Here is a 17,864-nt window from a genome sequence, read left to right as displayed (position 1 = left end):
GCCTGCACGTGATTATCAAGACACACACACACACACACACACACACACACACACACACACACACACACACACACAGAAAGAGAGAGAGAGAGAGAGAGAGAGAGTGAAAAAAAGTGAATAATTAAGAAGAAATGAAATAGAATAATGAATAAACAAATAAATTAATAAATTAAATAAGTAAATCAATTCATGGTAAACTATCGATAGAATCAGGAAAAAAAACACCCAATGATTGATTCTATTACATTATCTTAAGAACAGTAGAGATCTAGTACCGAAATATTAGAGGATAGGACCTTAATGAAATTTGTATGGCTTTACTGAACCAACCAACTTCTACGGCAGACTACAAAGATCAAGTCCTTATGAAAAGTTTAGGGACTAGTAGTGGTCTATGAGGTGCCTCGAGTTTACTATTTTGTGACGGATCTAAGAGAATTACACGCGCGCACCTTATATATTGTAATTATTCCTTAAGAACATCGTAAGTCAGTTGAATACCCTCACTGTTCCCTCCGTACTTGCTCTGTAATACGAGAAGTTTATTAACCCGTCCCTGCCACTAATCGTCCCTGCATCCGGTGCGTGTTGGAGCCAATAATATTGCCAGGTGTTTCGGGTTGAAGAATTGAGACGATACGAATCTCTCTCTCTCTCTCTCTCTCTCTCTCTCTCTCTCTCTCTCTCTCTCTCTCTTTGTTGCTGTTATTTTTGTTGTTGTTTATTTGTTATAGTTGTTTTGCTGACGCGGGGTTTTCCTATAACACTCCGCAGGGATGTTTTGGGGCAGTTTTTCTCTTCCCCCCCTCTCTCTCTCTCTCTCTCTCTCTCTCTCTCTCTCTCTCTCTCTCCTAATGACGTATCAGCATTATCGTGGTCGATTCGCCGTAGCAATAGTTGTGCGTCAAGGTTGCCGCCCTCGGAAACGTCTCCTGTGTGAGGTATTGGTGTGCTGTCAGCTGATCGCCATGTGTTCGGTGGATGGATGGCAGTGGTGCATGGACGACACGGGGAAGTGAAGGCGCTGGAAGGTCATTATGAGCTGGACATTGGATCAGGTTTCTCAGCAGTCACAATAGCATCCATAACTTATAACACATGGACAAAGAATGGAATTTCTAGCGTATAGTGACGTCAGGACACATTAAGTCTAACCTCATGGTATCTGGTCCTTCCATGAGGTTATTTTCATGTATGTACGCATTAACTGATCACACTTTGCCAGCTCATAACAAAAAAAAAAAAAAAAAAATCATGCTGCTAGGACGAATTCTATATAGTGTTTGAAATTAATCACGTTTCTTATCTGATTATCAATGGGACCGAGATAAGACAGATGACACTAGTAAAGATAGTCTGGCCTGCGAGTGCCTTCATCAATACTACGTAGCAGAGCAGTACAGGGGGACTGATATGCCGGTGGCGATAGGCAGACGTGCTGGGAGTCACGCACACCTTGCATGTCTCTATAATAGCAGAATAGCCGAATTGATTTAATTAATGAAAAAAAACTTATAAATGTAATATAAGTGATTATTCTAAAGAAGATAAATTTAAAGATTTTCTAGTTTATTTTTTTGTGTTATATTATGTTGTATTTTCTATTTAGGTATTCATTATGTATAAAGCAGCGATAACTTTCATGTTTTCATGGGCTGTAATGCATCGTGTAGAATGAAAGTGTGTGGTGCAGAGTTTATTACGAAATGACTAATGCGATGTATCAACAACAGCAACAACAATCTTTTCGTGTAACCTCGGCACATTTACTGTGTGGCTGGGAAGTCTTTTGTTCCTGTGACTAGTCCTTTCTTTCCTGGTTATAACAGTGCACGGAAGTCACGCTTCTCTCTCCTGCACGATTGTTAAATGGGACAAATAAAGCAATTGTCAGTTGGTTCCCTGTTCTGGGACTTCAGCATATGAGGACAGTTGGAGACATCCGTGGCTTTGGTGTTGTCTCGGTTCATAACCACGTCTGATTTTGTGACTCCATTGGGGAGCAGCAGAGGTAGGCGCGGGAGACCGCGTTGGAGAAGGGCGATGTGCTGTGGAGATCCCTAATAGAAGCTCGCACCGGAAGATCGAAAATGAGGTTTTAAGATGGATGTTTCACACTGAGAATTTGAGTACTGTGGTCATTCATGTTCTCAAAGAGGAGGGCACGCACGCTGCCTGCCACAGGATGAAAGGCTGGAGCAAGGCACACCCCAGCGTCCCATAACTTTTCCAAGGAAGGTCTGTTGTCTCAAGGTCACTTGTCTGTTACATGATTTATATAACCAACATTTTTAACCACATTATCTTTACGGTATGATAATAAAGATCGTGTATATTACGCGCCATAAATAAGCTTACAAACAGTAGAGACACTCGATACTGCCTTTTAGTTACACCAACATTATATCATAATAAAGAATACATTACTAGAGAATCCTTAGGAGGCAGTTCAGCGGGAGTATCTTAGTGGCGTGGCACGTCAGGAACACGCATAGAAGACTAACACAACACTATGGTATTTTAGATCTCACGATGAGGATGTTTTTTTTATTATCATAGCGGAAACATAAGTTCATTTTTTTATCTTCATTTAGTCTTATGTTTAGAATTCGATCTCAAGTATGAGGTATGAAAGAAGATGAGAATGGAAACAATACAAATAAGGAGTTTAGCACCCAAAAATAAAGTGATAGGTGACTGGAATAGACTCGGTAATCAGTTTGTCAGTGTTGAATCAATAATGGACTTTAAAAGATAAGATGAATATGTAGACAAGGAAGATGGGCACCATAGATATAGGTCATTATGTGATAAATATAGGGAGTGTCAAGTGTAGGCCTATTTACGTTCATTTAATCTTATAATTGTACTCCTATATCATTTTCTATACGTGGCGTTATTCAGAAAATGGCAACCTAGGCTGTTTATTTTGTTTTTACTTATTTTTTATATATATTTATTTATTCTTATACTTGGCTAGCTTCCTTCGCGAATGAAATACAATAACGGAGAGGCTTTGTGATGTTCGATGTTTTTCTTACACGGTAGTTGTTCTGTGAGAGTGATGCACCAACCTCTTTCTGTAAGTTGATTAAAACAAGTGGGCTTACATCTCGTTTACGCCCATCTCTCTCTCTCTCTCTCTCTCTCTCTCTCTCTCTCTCTCTCTCTCTCTCTCTCTCTCTCAAAATGCATCGAGTGTTTCCTCAAATGTACACTTTTCCTACATTGTTGTGTATATATGTATGTATTTAGTCCACCTTGAGTCTGCTGCCAAGACGAAGGAGAGACAGAGAGGAAAAAAAGACTATGTACATTATACGTACGAGTAGTCTGCCAACTTGTGTCCCTGACTGGAAAATTAAATGAAGAAAATGAATAAATAAAGTAAGTAAATAAATATGTAACGTCTGCCAAAGTCTCTACCAACAATAGGAAGAGTATCAGTAATAAGAACACAGCAAGCAGTATTATGAAAACAAATAATGCACCACCACCACCACCACCACCACCACCGCCACCACCGTTTCCACCATCACTACCACCACCACCACTTCCACCACCACCACCATCACCACTACCACTACCACTACCACCATCACAACCACTGCCACTACTATTACTTCTACTTATTCTACTACTTCTACTACTACTACTACTACTACTACTACTACTACTACTCTACCACTATTACTTCTACTACTTCTACTACTACTACTTCTACTACTACTACTTCTACTACTACTGCCACTACTATCACTACCACTACCACCACCACCACCACCACCACTACTACTACCACTACTACTACTACTACTACTACTACTACTATAATTTTGAACATAAGTAACATTATCATTGTCTCTCATCACTGCCATTACTATACATATATTTCATCATAGCCAATAGGAATTCCACCCAGGGAGCAAAAGTTACATGCACCTCAAGGGGAAAACGTAAAAAAAAAAAAAATTTAGATATATAAATAAATAAATAAAATAACATGGTGCAAGCCTCTTCGGTAGGAACAGCAACACAAAAGTTCACCTGTCCACTTTAATGATTCTCACCAAATTTCACCTCAATAAGAAACAGCTAAAAATGTTGTAGGCAGAAAGAAGAAGAAAAAAAAAAGCGCCACAGAACAGGTTTTAGAGGTTAAGACACCGCACAAATGAAGTGTGTGTGTGTGTGTGTGTGTGTGTGTGTGTGTGTGTGTGTGTGTGTGTGTGTGTTTCACCCATCGTCTTGTGGATCACGTGCTGGACGCGTGATCGCCAGCTATTACCCTCCCAGAGAGAGTTGAGAGCGCAATTAGTTTTATATATATTGACATGACTGTGACCTTTCATACACCACACTCTGTTTCCCTTGCCCTCGTTCATCAGTGAAAACCTTTACTGACGTGAGGGGGACGCTCACCCCTCCTCAGTGTGCTGAGTGACAGGGAAGGATGTATCCCAAGGTGTGTGTGTGTGTGTGTGTGTGTGTGTGTGTGTGTGTGTGTGTGTGTGCGTGCGTGCGTGCGCACGCATTGTAGGGACTGAAAATGTCAGCTACCATAAAACAAATATGATTATTTTATTCATTTATTTTTTTCAAGTTACAAGAGGTGAGTGGTTGAGGCAGGACTGTGAGTCAGCGTGTATTCTGCATCATGCATGCAGGGTCTTGTCCTGAGTCTTTGTCGAAATCTGCAACCAGGTCTAAGTCGCAGGTATGTCGGCGGCAAAAGAACCAGTAGCTATATTGTGTGATCTGCATCAGTTAAAAGTACGAGCACGTGCCCTCGTGTAGATGTACAGTGAAAAAAGTTAAACGCACACTTATGCATTCCGCCGACAAAAAACAGGTCTTGGTGTGTGTGTGTGTGTGTGTTGAGCTGACGATGGCGGCAGCCACATGCACGCCCTGATCATGTGATTGTTGAGCCAGCCCCACACCGTTTACTTGTCTGTATGTACGTCCATCTTGTCCAGCGTCACTTGCTAATGATATGAGTAATGATATTTCAACTGCCATGGATGGATGCAAAACATGTATGTGAGTTATATCTGAAACATTATCCGTCGAATACACAAATGTAACGACTATTATTATTAGAATCACAAAGCTCAAACCAATCTGTCTCTGTATATACAAGTCATTTAAGGCAATATATTTCTAGTCATCGGAAGTACAGCTCTGATACTCGTGACGACATGACCTCAGAATTACGATGCTTGTAATTTGGGGGGATGGATGGATCATTCAAAACTGACAGTTACACACCTTTAAAAAGACAATATCGGTGGGAAGCGGGTGTACATGCATGGAGACAGTACTGAACTAGTCAAATTATTTCTCAAACTATCGAATAAACTTTAGAGACGTATGCAAAGTGCCTTTGTAGCTAACATTGCAAGGCTGCACGCACAAGCAAACGTTAGAAGCTTTGGGTTCTCATTGTCTTAGTCTGTTCCTGGCCAACTGATCATGTTTCTGTTTATTAGTTATATTAGTCTATTATTCCAAGAAGGGAAAGGAATGGTGATGGGGAAGGAAGTATCCAGACAGTCAGAAAAATTTGTAGTGTGTTTTCCTGCCATCTGGTTATGTCCTGCGCCAAACATGCACTTATTTACACCACTCTTCCTCTCGGTGACTGAGTACCATTGAGGCCGCCACACCCACCACCATCACCACCACCTGAGATGGGAGAAAGGAGTTGGGGCAGAGCAGAGAGGCGCGGGGCGGGACTGGCGTGCTGTTCACGTGATCAGCAGTGTGCTCTGCCAGGTTCTCCAGGCCTGCATCAGACTTCCGTACAGCGGTGCAAAAATTTTGTTTTGTAAACAGACCACAACTCGCTACATTGTATATCGTGTAGCCAGTCTGGGATATGCAGCGAATTTTGCATATACAAAACAACATAAGGCTGTGCACATTGCAATGTAGCTCATCCATCTCTGTTCATATTTACTGTTGTCATACTTAAATAAACACACATATATACGTGTTACATACTTTACTTATATACATAAGTAAATAAACAAAATAACTCAAATTCATACTATACACTACATGCTGAAGCCTTCCCACCGAGGCTAACAAGCCCCAATTCTCATGTTTCTATGTCACGCCAGATCACATCCCCGTCGACCATGAAGAATACAGAGATGGATAACAAAATGTGTACATGAAGAGATGGCCATAATAACATTCATAGATTTATTTACTGGTATCTGCAACAACTGTTTTGGTATTTGACGAGAAAAGTAAGACGAACAGTTATGGAATTACTGTAGCAAGGAGAGCGGCTGTGTGTGTGTGTGTGTGTGTGTGTGTGTGTGTGTGTGTTATGAGTGATGGCGTCTGCGTATTGAAATTATATGTAAAAGTGTAGTGAAATTTTATTTTTTATTCTCTTCATTACACACACACACACACACACACACACACACACACACACACACACACACACACACACACACAGAATATGAAGTACAGACAATATTTTGCCGTTTCATCGCAGAATGAGAACAATCTCTCTCTCTCTCTCTCTCTCTCTCTCTCTCTCTCTCTCTCTCTCTCTCTCTCTCTCAGTACCGATAACCACAACCAAACAAGCTATGAGCCTCTGAGGTGACACCCATCATTCATGTTTGTATATACTGTACACGCACTCAACAGATGGCGTTGTTTTGAAGTGTGACGCTAAAATGTCAACAAGACGGACACAATCATGAGGCACGTGCGGGGGTGTGTTTAGGGCCTGCAGGATCTAATTCGGGTTGCGATGCTGCAGGTTTTCGTCGGCTCACCATGAAGTAGATTATCTTTACATCATCTAAATGCAGACTAAAGGTTGCAGTTATCGCTAGCGGGAAGTGCGTGATTGATACCGCCATCCAATCATTATCAGTTCCTCGTTACTTCGCGTTGACAACAAAATAAAAATGTTTGTGGTGCACCGGCGGAGCTACAGCGTGAGCACTTGTGATTGGCTAAGAGGGTGGGAGTGGCTGGGCGTGGAGTGAGCATCAGTAGCAGCTAGCCATGACCCTCCCCCTTGTGTGGAGCAGGTATGTGTACGCCATGTGGCTCTTCCTCCTCTCTCCATATCTCCCACTCCCCCTACTCCCCACGCAGAGTCACCAGCATGCTAACTTGTGTCCCTGAGAGCTCTACGTCCCTGCTAAGGTTGCCAAGTAGACAGATCAGATGCAGCCGCCGAAACGTGGTGTTTACTTCTAAAAATGGATGTGCTGGCGCTTTTGAGGCAATGCTGGCTGGTAAACAATAAACATCGCCGATCCATTACAGATACCTTGCTTATGAGTGATGTCAGAACTGCTGTGGTTGATGTGTTGATGGAATTACGCAGCAGTGGAATGCAGTTTTGTATTCTGTGTGTGTGTGTGTGTGTGTGTGTGTGTGTGTGTGTGTGTGAATAATAGTTATACTTATAAGCTGCATTCCGTGTGTGTTTAGGTACGTCTTAATTTCCTCCCACTCCAAGGTTCCTCTCTTCGTAGCACTCTATTTCCTTATCTCTTAAACACATATACGTTTTCATATAACTCCAAGCTCCATTTTCTTCCATTCAAGGTCATTCAAACTCTAAGCTTATGCAAGTCCCTCTTTTCTTTTGAGTTCCTTTGTCTTCACTCCAAGCTCGTTCCTGTCACCACTATCTCTTAACTCGTACCATGGAAGCTAATTTGACCACTGTATTCTAGTCATGATATATAAAGGTTGGGATATATTTACGCTGATGAATTCCCTGTATGTCTCTCATTTTTTTTACCCTCAGAGGTAGAGAGTAAGGAATTTTGCCAACAGGAAAATTTGAAAAGTAAAATCTATCAGGAAAAAATGTATGCTTAATGATGTACTTGCTTCATCATTGCAAGAGTGAGTGACTGTCGCTAACCAAGAGTCTTAATGCGTGTATAAAGATATCTGGTTTTGTTTCTATGCACACACTTTGTCATTTGTTATCTTTATTACGTATTTTCGCTAAAGAATGTGTGTGTGTGTGTGTGTGTGTGTGTGTGTGTGTGTGTGTGTGTGTGTGTGTGTATAGATGATCACACGCTGAACCCGTAATCACCAGCTATAGATAGATAGATAGATAGATATTTTATTGACAACAGCTTACAATGATAACATGGAAAGTTGGGATTAAAGTGATATATAGCATTGCTTATCAAAAAAAAGAAAAAAAAGAAAAAGGTATCAGAGCAACTGACTGTAATTGACAAAAACTTAAATTTTGTATGAATAGTTATATTGAAATAACTGGTGGAAATTAAGGATATACCTTCAATGTTTTATAAATAATTTCGCAAGTCACATCATGTTAATATTTACCAGAGAATAGTTCTTCAAATCGTATGAGGTTTAAAGTTTGTCTTGTGTATTCTTGAAGGTATAGAAATAAAATCATCGTCAACCACCACCACCACCACCTCCAACACCACCACCACCACCTCCAACACCACCACCAGTAAAAAAAAAAAGTATCTCCTTTACCCCATAAATTCCCGTGAAAAAGCCCACATGGTAAAAAAAAAAAAAATCGTCAACCACCACCACCACCACCAACACCACCACCACCATCAGTTTAACGTCATCAAAATCATGAAAAAAAGCAAGTAAAAAAGAGAAACAAAGCAAGCCAGTGAAACCAGTTGTTTATCATCGTCTGTACGGGTAAAAAAGAGGAGGAAGAGGAGGAGTCAGTCAGTCAGTCAGTCAATCAGTTGGTCACCTTGTCAGCGGAATGATCCCTGCGACTAATACTATACTGCTGACGTGCGCATGGGAGAAGCGAAGGGAGACGGTCACAGGAATAACCGATACACTTGCTATGTGCAGTGCGTGATCAGTGTAGCAGTGCACTCCACCAGGTAACTCTCTTGAGATGTGCATCTAATTTCCTTACCGTCGTGCAGAAGTCCTCCTTACAGCATAGTTTTTAGCACATAGATTGAAAGATAGAAATGTATGGAAATATTTTTATAGCACAGGAAAATAATGAGCATGGATTTTTATTTATTTACTTGTTTATTTTCATTTACTTGTCCATCCGTCAAACGAGAAAGAGCGAGAGATGGAGGAGGGACGGGGAGTTGGTAGCTGAGGTTTGTGTATTATGAGAGAAGCGCATCCGTTTTTCTATCCATTTCCCGCTGTCTGTTGTCTTCACACACACACACACACACACACACACACACACACACACACACTATCGCGGTCAGAAGTAAAGTGAGCTGCCATCCTCTTGTCCACTGTACTTCGTTTTTTTTCTTCAGTCTGAAGTCCTCTGATTTTATTATTATTTGTATTATTGTCCATCAACTCTCAAGACTCACCATTAATTCACTAATAGAGAAGAATACACGTGGAGAGACTTTTGATCATAACTGTACTTGTATATAAAAGATGAACAGGTACAGAGCCACAGATCAGCTTACAAGCAGACAAACAAGAAGGGGAAGGGGTCACACAACACGAGTGATCTTCTTCAGTTGTGTTTTGTCTCCTACACATCCTCGTCGGTTGATTCCTTCCGCTCCGTCATGTTATTTTTACCCACCACAGTTTGTCTTTTAAACAATAAACAGTCCATAATATACCGTATCGTATAATCTTTTTTTTTTTCGAAACATTTCAGTGTCTTCTGTTGATCTCTTTTTAATTAACAGACTAAAAGAACTTGTTTTTGGTATTCAAGATTGTTTTTTGGATTCTAGTGAGTTTAACAAGGATTATTGATTATTACCGAGAGGAAACGCACTTAAGAACCCGACTAATCATGGATGTTGTCTTTAAGAATAGTCTTTATGGATATCCAGTGTTTAAAAATACAGGTCTAGATCTTAAAAGTATTGAGGTAAATTTGCGTGAAACATTTTAATCGACAGTAAGAAGTTTGCGAAAACACTGAGTGTCCAACGTAACGCATGTTGTTTTGTTGGAGTCCAGTTCTCGACGTTCTGAAACATTACCCTGTGGATCGAACTTTCCGAATCAGTTACATCCAGGCATACCAACCCTCCCCACAGCGCCTGATTGAATGTGTATCGAGGAGAATTGCTTTGTGCACCGATACTTTTGTGATCTCCCTTTGATACATAGATATATTTCAACGTTATCTGATACGTGACATTGCCGTGACATTGAATTCTAGTGATTCTCTCTCTCTCTCTCTCTCTCTCTCTCTCTCTCTCTCTCTCTCTCTCTCTCTCTCTCTCTCTCTCTCTCTCCAACGTATTATGCTCATCGTGTCTTCGGCTCCACATATTTTTCCATCCAAGCGCCATGATTCCTCCTCTCCGTTACACTCACCTCACTGCATATTCAAGTGATGAGTGTCGAATGTAAGGAAACAAGAGCGAGGCGATAGCAAACTTGATATGCACTCTAACTTTTGTACTTTGCCACTTTCTTATCTTCGGCACCACAGGAACTTTCACGGCAGCACAACTACATAGCCAGAAAGTCTTAGCTCAAGCCTACAGCGTTACTGAAGGTTCTCTGGGGTGAAATGACAAGTTGGCGGGATAAAGGCAATGTGTAGCGGTTCCTTCATGCTATTCTGCCGTTTCTCCGTTGCTTGTTTTCTTACTACGGTGTTGTTTTTCTTCCCTGAAATGTGATGGGTTTAAAGTGCATGGTTGGTTTTTAATCTCGAGACAATATGCGTTCGTAGTTTTTTTTGATATTGTTGATTCCGAAGCACCATCGTCATCTCTGCAATTATTATCATTGTTATTGATATTGTTATTGGTGGTGGTGATGGTGGTGCGGCTACTGCTGCTGCTGCTGCTGCTGTTATTGATGTCGCAGTTTCGTTATTGTTGCTGTTGTTATTCTTATAAGATATCGAGACAGCTAGTGAAGGAGATTAGTAGACAAGATCAGTGAAAGAAGGAAATAAAGAGTGTATAAGATTACCACTCAAAGGAATGAAAGGTATGAGGAAGGTAGATGGAAGGAAGGCGTGCTCTGGAATAATTTGTTGCAGGAACGCTCGTTGTTGGGGATGACACAAGAAAGGTTCGGGAGGAGGGGAATGAAAAAAAATTAGTTCTCATCGCTTGATAGACTATTAATGGAAAGAGGAAATTACAGGACGACGTGGTTTGATCATGGAAAAGAGAACATGGAAACAGAGGAGAGGAGGTAATCTATGGCTTTATTGAGAAGTGTTTGTATATAGGTAAAATGTGACAACACGTGTGGATAGAATGAGAAATGGAGTGGGGAGAAGGGATGGTAAGTGTGTGTGTGTGTGTGTGTGTGTGTGTGTGTGGTGGGTGGATGAGGACGCTTTGTTTCAGCTATCTCCTTGCGGGGTGTATAGAATAGATATACGTAGATAGAGTAGTAGTAGTAGCAGTAGTAGTAGTAGTAGTAATAGTAGTAGTAGTAGTAGTAGTAGTGGTATAGTAGTAATAGTAGTAGTAGTGACAGCAACGGCAGGAGAAGGAGCATTATCATCATCATTGTTATTGTTATTATTCAGTAGACCTTTGTATGTTAAGCAGACTAAGCCTCCTTCCGGGCAGGGCAGTGCTTGCTGGAACGCTCCATGATGACTGGCTGGCGGCCTCAAGGGCAGTCCGGCCAGGGTGGTTTTTTGTGCATGTTTCAAGCCATGCCCTTTGTAAAGCAATCTAATTATCTTGCCGAGTTCTTATGTGGCTTTGGATGTTCTCATTTGTTGCGCTCTCTCTCTCTCTCTCTCTCTCTCTCTCACACACACACACACACACACACACACACACACAAAGGCCTCTCCAATGGTCACGAGGGTTAAGCCATATATCTCGCCAAGCTTTGTGAAGACGTTGCAGTAGAGTTGCCACAAAGGCTTCAAGTCTTAGGCCTACCATCTATTATCTATTCTCTGTCAGGTGAACAGAAGGCCCCGTTGCTTACTAGTACTACCTTAACTAAAAGAAATAATCAAAAGAATGATATTAATCGATGAATAAACAAAAATGAAAATAAAAGGGATTCTTATTTATTTTTATTTATTTATTTTTTTGGTGCGCGTTTTCTTTGCGTTGCAACATTCCACACTAGGATAACCGGGATGTACCAATAGAATGAACATGAGAAACAGAGTGAAGTGTTTTGCTGCCTGCACCGTCTGCCCTTGCGCATCTCGCCTTGGATAGCGGTATCCCGGCCAGCATTAATAGGTGTGTGTGTGTGTGTGTGTGTGTGTGTGTGTGTGTAGCTATACTGGTGTTTCTTGTTTTCTCCCAGTTGGCTTAGAAACAACAGTCGTGGGAATCCTCAAGATATGTAATATTTCAGGTCGATGGACGGACACATACATACATACATACATACATACATTCTACTTTAACTACTTTTTACAATTTACACGAAAAGAATAGAAAACCTTATAGAATCAAAATTTATCCTTAACATTTATGATCCATTCAATTTTAACTAGAGAGAGAGAGAGAGAGAGAGAGAGAGAGAGAGAGAGAGAGAGAATCTTAGGTCTTATTCCGCGAGTCAACATGTTGAGTTCCCAACCCACACTCGGCTTCCTACGGGATGACATCACGCAAGCTGCCGTGGAGGAGAGCCAGAGAGGAGAGAGGGTGGTGCAGGTGTGGTGGAGGGAGGCGGGCAAGGAATTAACTTTTTTTTCTCTCTCTTTCTCTCTCTCATCGCGTCACTGACCTCACTAAAGAGGAAAAAAAAAAAATGGAAGAGAAAAGAATGGTGTCTGTCTGCTGGGGTGAAGTGTGAACGCCGCGGCAAGTCTTCCCTGGTGGCTGGCTATGAGAGGCGGGGGTGCTGCAGGGTGAGGCGAGGGGCGGGAACCAACGGAAATTGTCTGAATACTGACTGGGTGTTGTGTTCATAGGTGCATGCTGCGTACACACACACACACACACACACACACACACACACACACACTCTCTCTCTCTCTCTCTCTCTCTCTCTCTCTCTCTCTCTCTCTCTCTGTGTGTGTGTGTGTGTAACGCTTCGGCCTTTCATAAGGAATTACTTACCAAGGCCACAGAGATTAGTCAGTTGTCATGGATGTCTATTTTTTCCCTTTTCTTTTCACTAAACTATCTCTAGAATCATGCAAATACCTCCGAAAGCCTCAAAAACTATACTGACCAGACTTGACCCTGAATATAAGTAGTTGAGAAGCGCTGGAGAATGCAAAACCATAAAGGGAAGAGATAGAAGGAAGTTGACGTGATACTCCTCTTTGTGATCATGTATTGCTTGCCTGCTAGGGAGCGTGTGACGTCAGTGTTGGAGGAGGATGGTAAAGAGAGTGGAGGCGTGAGGTGTTAAGACATGCAGGCAGGGAGGAAGGTAGGGCTAGGGGCGCTAGCATGACGTCATGCTTCTCCGCCTCTTCTCTCCTCTTCCATATGAGTGTGCACGAACTGAGAGCCTGTGAGGGTAGGCGTCTGTAAGGTTTGTAATGAGTTAGTTTTACCACCTTTTTTCCTCATTGTGTATAATTCCTACTCTTATTATCTCTTTGTTTTGTAAGTAACGTGGTGCAACTCAGGTGGCTCGTTATTCGGATGTCCGCCCACGAAGATACAGTATGACCTGGTTATCTCATTTGATCACGTTCACAACAGAGATGTCTTTGTGCACACATTTATGTATGTACGCAATAAACAGAGAGGCTGTGACCTCTCTGTCCTACACTAGTGGAAAGATAGCGGTCATGCTCTCCTGCCTGTGTGTGGGGGGGGGGGAATGCTTGGCGACATTTCGTACGAAGGATAAATGTTAATATGTGTGGTAACAAATACAATGATAGTAATAGTAGTAGTAGTAGTAATATGATAGCAGTAGTATGTAGTGGTAGTAGTAGTAGTAGTAATTGTTGTTGCTATAGCATTTTGCTCCAGAAGCAGCAGCAACAACAAATGCCACTATGACAACAATAACAACAACAGTAGAGCAACAACAGCAGGAATGTCGGGTAGGGAGAGCGGAGGAAGCAGACAAAGGGGGGTTGTAAAAATGAGAACAGCCATTTCTTCTTTGTACCTTTCCTCCTTCCCTCTGTCCTACATTCTGCCCTTCCCTTTCCTTCCTCCTATACTGTGTCCGTTTTTCTCCCCTCCCTTTCATATTTCTATGTCTCTCCTCACGTGTTCCAGGGAGGGAGCGGACATGCAGCAGACCTTGGTGGGCGGGCGGGTGGGCGGGCGGGCGTACGAGTAGGTGTGGGTGGAGCAGGAAGCACACTACACTAACTCGCCCTCCCAGCCTTCTCAACATGATTTAATTCCTCCTCACATTGCTTACTCTTTCTTACTCTTCCGTTGACTTTTCCTGTTAACTCATTTTCATGGTAACTCATTTTCGTCTCCCTAGGATACGTGCTTGCCCTCACGACTGAGAACCCACGCCCACCATCCACCGGTCACGTAAAACAGCTTTCATTATGTCCCATCTTTCGCAACCCTGTATAGTTGCCGCTGACAGGCCCTTCCAGAAAGCTTTGTCGTTGCGTAGGTTCAGCTCCGCTTCCTGCAAGAGTGAGTCCGACACACTAAAGTGGGTTTCTCCTGGGAAGGGAATACGGGTACACTTGGGGTTGGTGCACCAGAGTGAACGACAGATTTTCATGCTGATTTATTTGAAAATTATTGCATGTCTTGCGTTCATGAAGGTACAGGTAAACTGCGCCTAGTGACAGATATCAGATGTAATGGAGGGACATCAGGTGATTGTATAAGTGATGTGACTGTGACATCACTTCAAATATGAGTAAGGATGATTATTTTCTGAAAGATATGTCAAAGGTCTTTTGCTCTGACTTTAATATTTTCTTATATCAAAGTGCACTGTTTGATGTCAGTTTCCTGGATTTCTCATATTTATTGGGTAAATCTCGTTATATCTTTGTCTATTTCACTAATTACCAAGTCCTTTTGCGTGAGGTTCTTGTCTTCTTCCTGATGAAGGATTTTGTTATTCCTTATTCTCTATTCATTACAAAAAAAAAAAAAAAAAAAATACGCATATAACTTGAATTGGAGATGGAGCCTCTCTCTCTCTCTCTCTCTCTCTCTCTCTCTCTCTCTCTCTCTCTCTCTCTCTCTCTCTCTCTCTCTCTCTCTCTCTCTCTCTCTCTCTCTCTCTCTCTCTCATCATTATTTACCATGTGACCAAGTCGTGCATGTGACCTTGGGGTTTTCTCTATTTATTCATGTACTTAATCTCCTCGAGTAATTTTTTTCGTGAATTGTTTCGTTTAGTTCACCGAGGAATTGCAAAGAGTTAACTACTTTACTCTACATTAAGTATACTTAGTGTGGCGACAGAAAACCTACAGTTAAAAATAAATAAATAAATCGCGACTGCTATGCTTGATTCGTGTGGGTAATGTGCTGTGTAGAGAAGGTGGAAATAGTGTGTGGAAGGATTGAGTCCTGGCAGAGCGCGAGATGTGGCTACTCTGTGTATCTGGCGTATCAGAAGACACTCAATCCTCTACTCACAGCACTGCGCATTGGTGTCAGTGTTGTCATCTACCCCTAAAGCGAGGCAGGCTGTTGATAAGACATTAATGTAACCAAGTCTTCTATTTTTATCGCGGTTTCCTGTCAAGAGGCGAGAATGATACTTAACTTAAACCTCGACTCATATAAACACTACACCATACTGATAATGTGAGTCCAAATGTTACCGAAATAGTTTTAACCCGGCGACTGCTGCGTGTGTTGCTCTGATTTTAATTATCAAAAGTGAAGCTACAGACTCTACAGGGCTTGAGCTTCTCCATCATTTCTCTCCTTGTCCGTGTTGAATTTCAGTTACACTGTGAAATTGTGCTGGATCACAAAATCAACCCTTTGACACGTGACTCTTCTTCATACTTGATTAGATAAGCTGGTGAAAGTTTAGAGTTTAACTACGCAAAGGCATCACCGAAAGTATCTCGTTGCTCAAGGCCTTTCTGCTTCCTCTGGTTTCTATTTTATTCATCTCACTAATATGATTATCTTCAACATTGATAATGATATATCAAGCAATATCTTCAACCTTCAATCGCTTTCACTAGTAAACTTTCTAACTTACCTCTTGCTTCTTTTTTCCTTTCAACAAGTCGAAACATTTCAAAAGAGGAATATCAAGATACCACAAAAACTAAAGTGATCAAGTCTTTTAATTCTCCTGTATTTTTAAGGTGACTCAGGGGAAGGAGGCTGCATTATGAAAAACAGGATACATGTCTTTGGTTGGAACTGTAAACCTAAAACCCAAACGTAGAATAGTACATTAGTAACATCATGTAGGTTACGTAGATCAGATAGCATGTCTTACTTGCACTGCCCGGCCAAAGGAGGAGACGTAACAGTGGACAGTGTGGTTATGTAAAGCAGCTAAGTTTGTTTGTTTCAAGATGAATGTGACTCTCTTCTGGGCGGCATTCCAATAGTAAATTGTTTGGCTGCCACTACATGTAGATGGGAAGACCCAGGCTAAAGAGAACGACCTGGTTATATCCGGCAAAGGGTGTGTGTGTGTGTGTGTGTGTGTGTGTGTGTGTGTGTGTGTGTGTGTGTGAATTGATCATGTTTCTTTTTTCAGATATTGCTTATGCTTTATGATCCTCTCTCTCTCTCTCTCTCTCTCTCTCTCTCTCTCTCTCTCTCTCTCTCTCTCTCTCTTAGCTTTGACTTTTATTCTTATTTCCCTACAAGATTTTTCTTTCGTCTGCACTTTAGGATTTATTTCATACTCGTTGTTTTTATAGAAAGCAAATTTTTCCTCCTTTTTTTTTTTCCAAATCTCTGTAACTGGTTTCCGACTTAATGAGACAAGCGCGTCACTGATACGTTCGTAAGCTTCACAACGATCCCCAGTCTCTGAAACCACTTAACATGATGCTTACAACGCCGGGCTTTCTTGTTTTATATAGAGATAACTAGTCGGGTTCTCATGAATATTTCTTTCTTATAGATGGTGTAGCGTTAAACTAGAATCATCAATACGTCAATAATTTCCTCTAGTGCATGTTTAAAGTGGTTGAGATTAGACGCCAAAGCTTTGGAGGCAGACACTTCAAAAACAAGGTCGAACATCATCTCGATGGACGTGGTTTAGTTTCCATGCACCGAGGCTCAGAGAGACGCACGCACCATCCTCTTTGCTTGATTTCCTGTATCCTCAAAAACTACAACACTTCTTTGGACTGTTCGACCTGCGTTTATTAATTGCCATGTGACTCAGGACAATATTCTTCTACGGAGCACCTCCACCATATTAAGAGTTGCTGTTGAGGCTAAATGGAATTTTAAGTGTGTTTTTACAATTGTAGTAAATGAACAAGATTTTTGCATTATTAACAGAACACTTTTGAGAACCTTCGCACAATCATTATATTAAAAAGCTTTGTTGAACTTATACGAGTTCTTCTTTACCGTAACAGAATAACATGAGTTTTACATTATTAAATGGATAAGCATTCTTGGGAACCCGGTTGATTATCTCTGTGGCCCTCGAAAGTAGTCGTACCGATAAAGCAAAGTGTTTCTGAATATGACCCTGAGGAGGCGATAGCGTTGAATTTTAAAGAACTATACCTGTCACAACTTTTTCTTCTTCTTCTGGCAACCAACATCCGATAATTCATTGTTGTATGCACTATTACCGTCAGTGTTTTTTCGACATAACTAAATATGTTATGACAGACTTGTAGAACTTCCTAACGTATCCTCATAAATAATAAAAAAAAAAAACATTGAGGAACATTTAAGATCACGACGGTAACGAAGTGCATAGCGAGAAAGCATACAGTATCGCTTATCAAAAGAAAAAATATCTTTGCATAAGTGAGACGGATGATACTATTCTGT

This window comes from Portunus trituberculatus, chromosome 14 (genome assembly GCF_017591435.1).
Source record: "Portunus trituberculatus isolate SZX2019 chromosome 14, ASM1759143v1, whole genome shotgun sequence".
NCBI lineage: Eukaryota > Metazoa > Arthropoda > Malacostraca > Decapoda > Portunidae > Portunus > Portunus trituberculatus.
The sequence above is the reverse complement of the archived record's forward strand: the minus strand, read 5'-3'. Positions refer to the sequence as shown.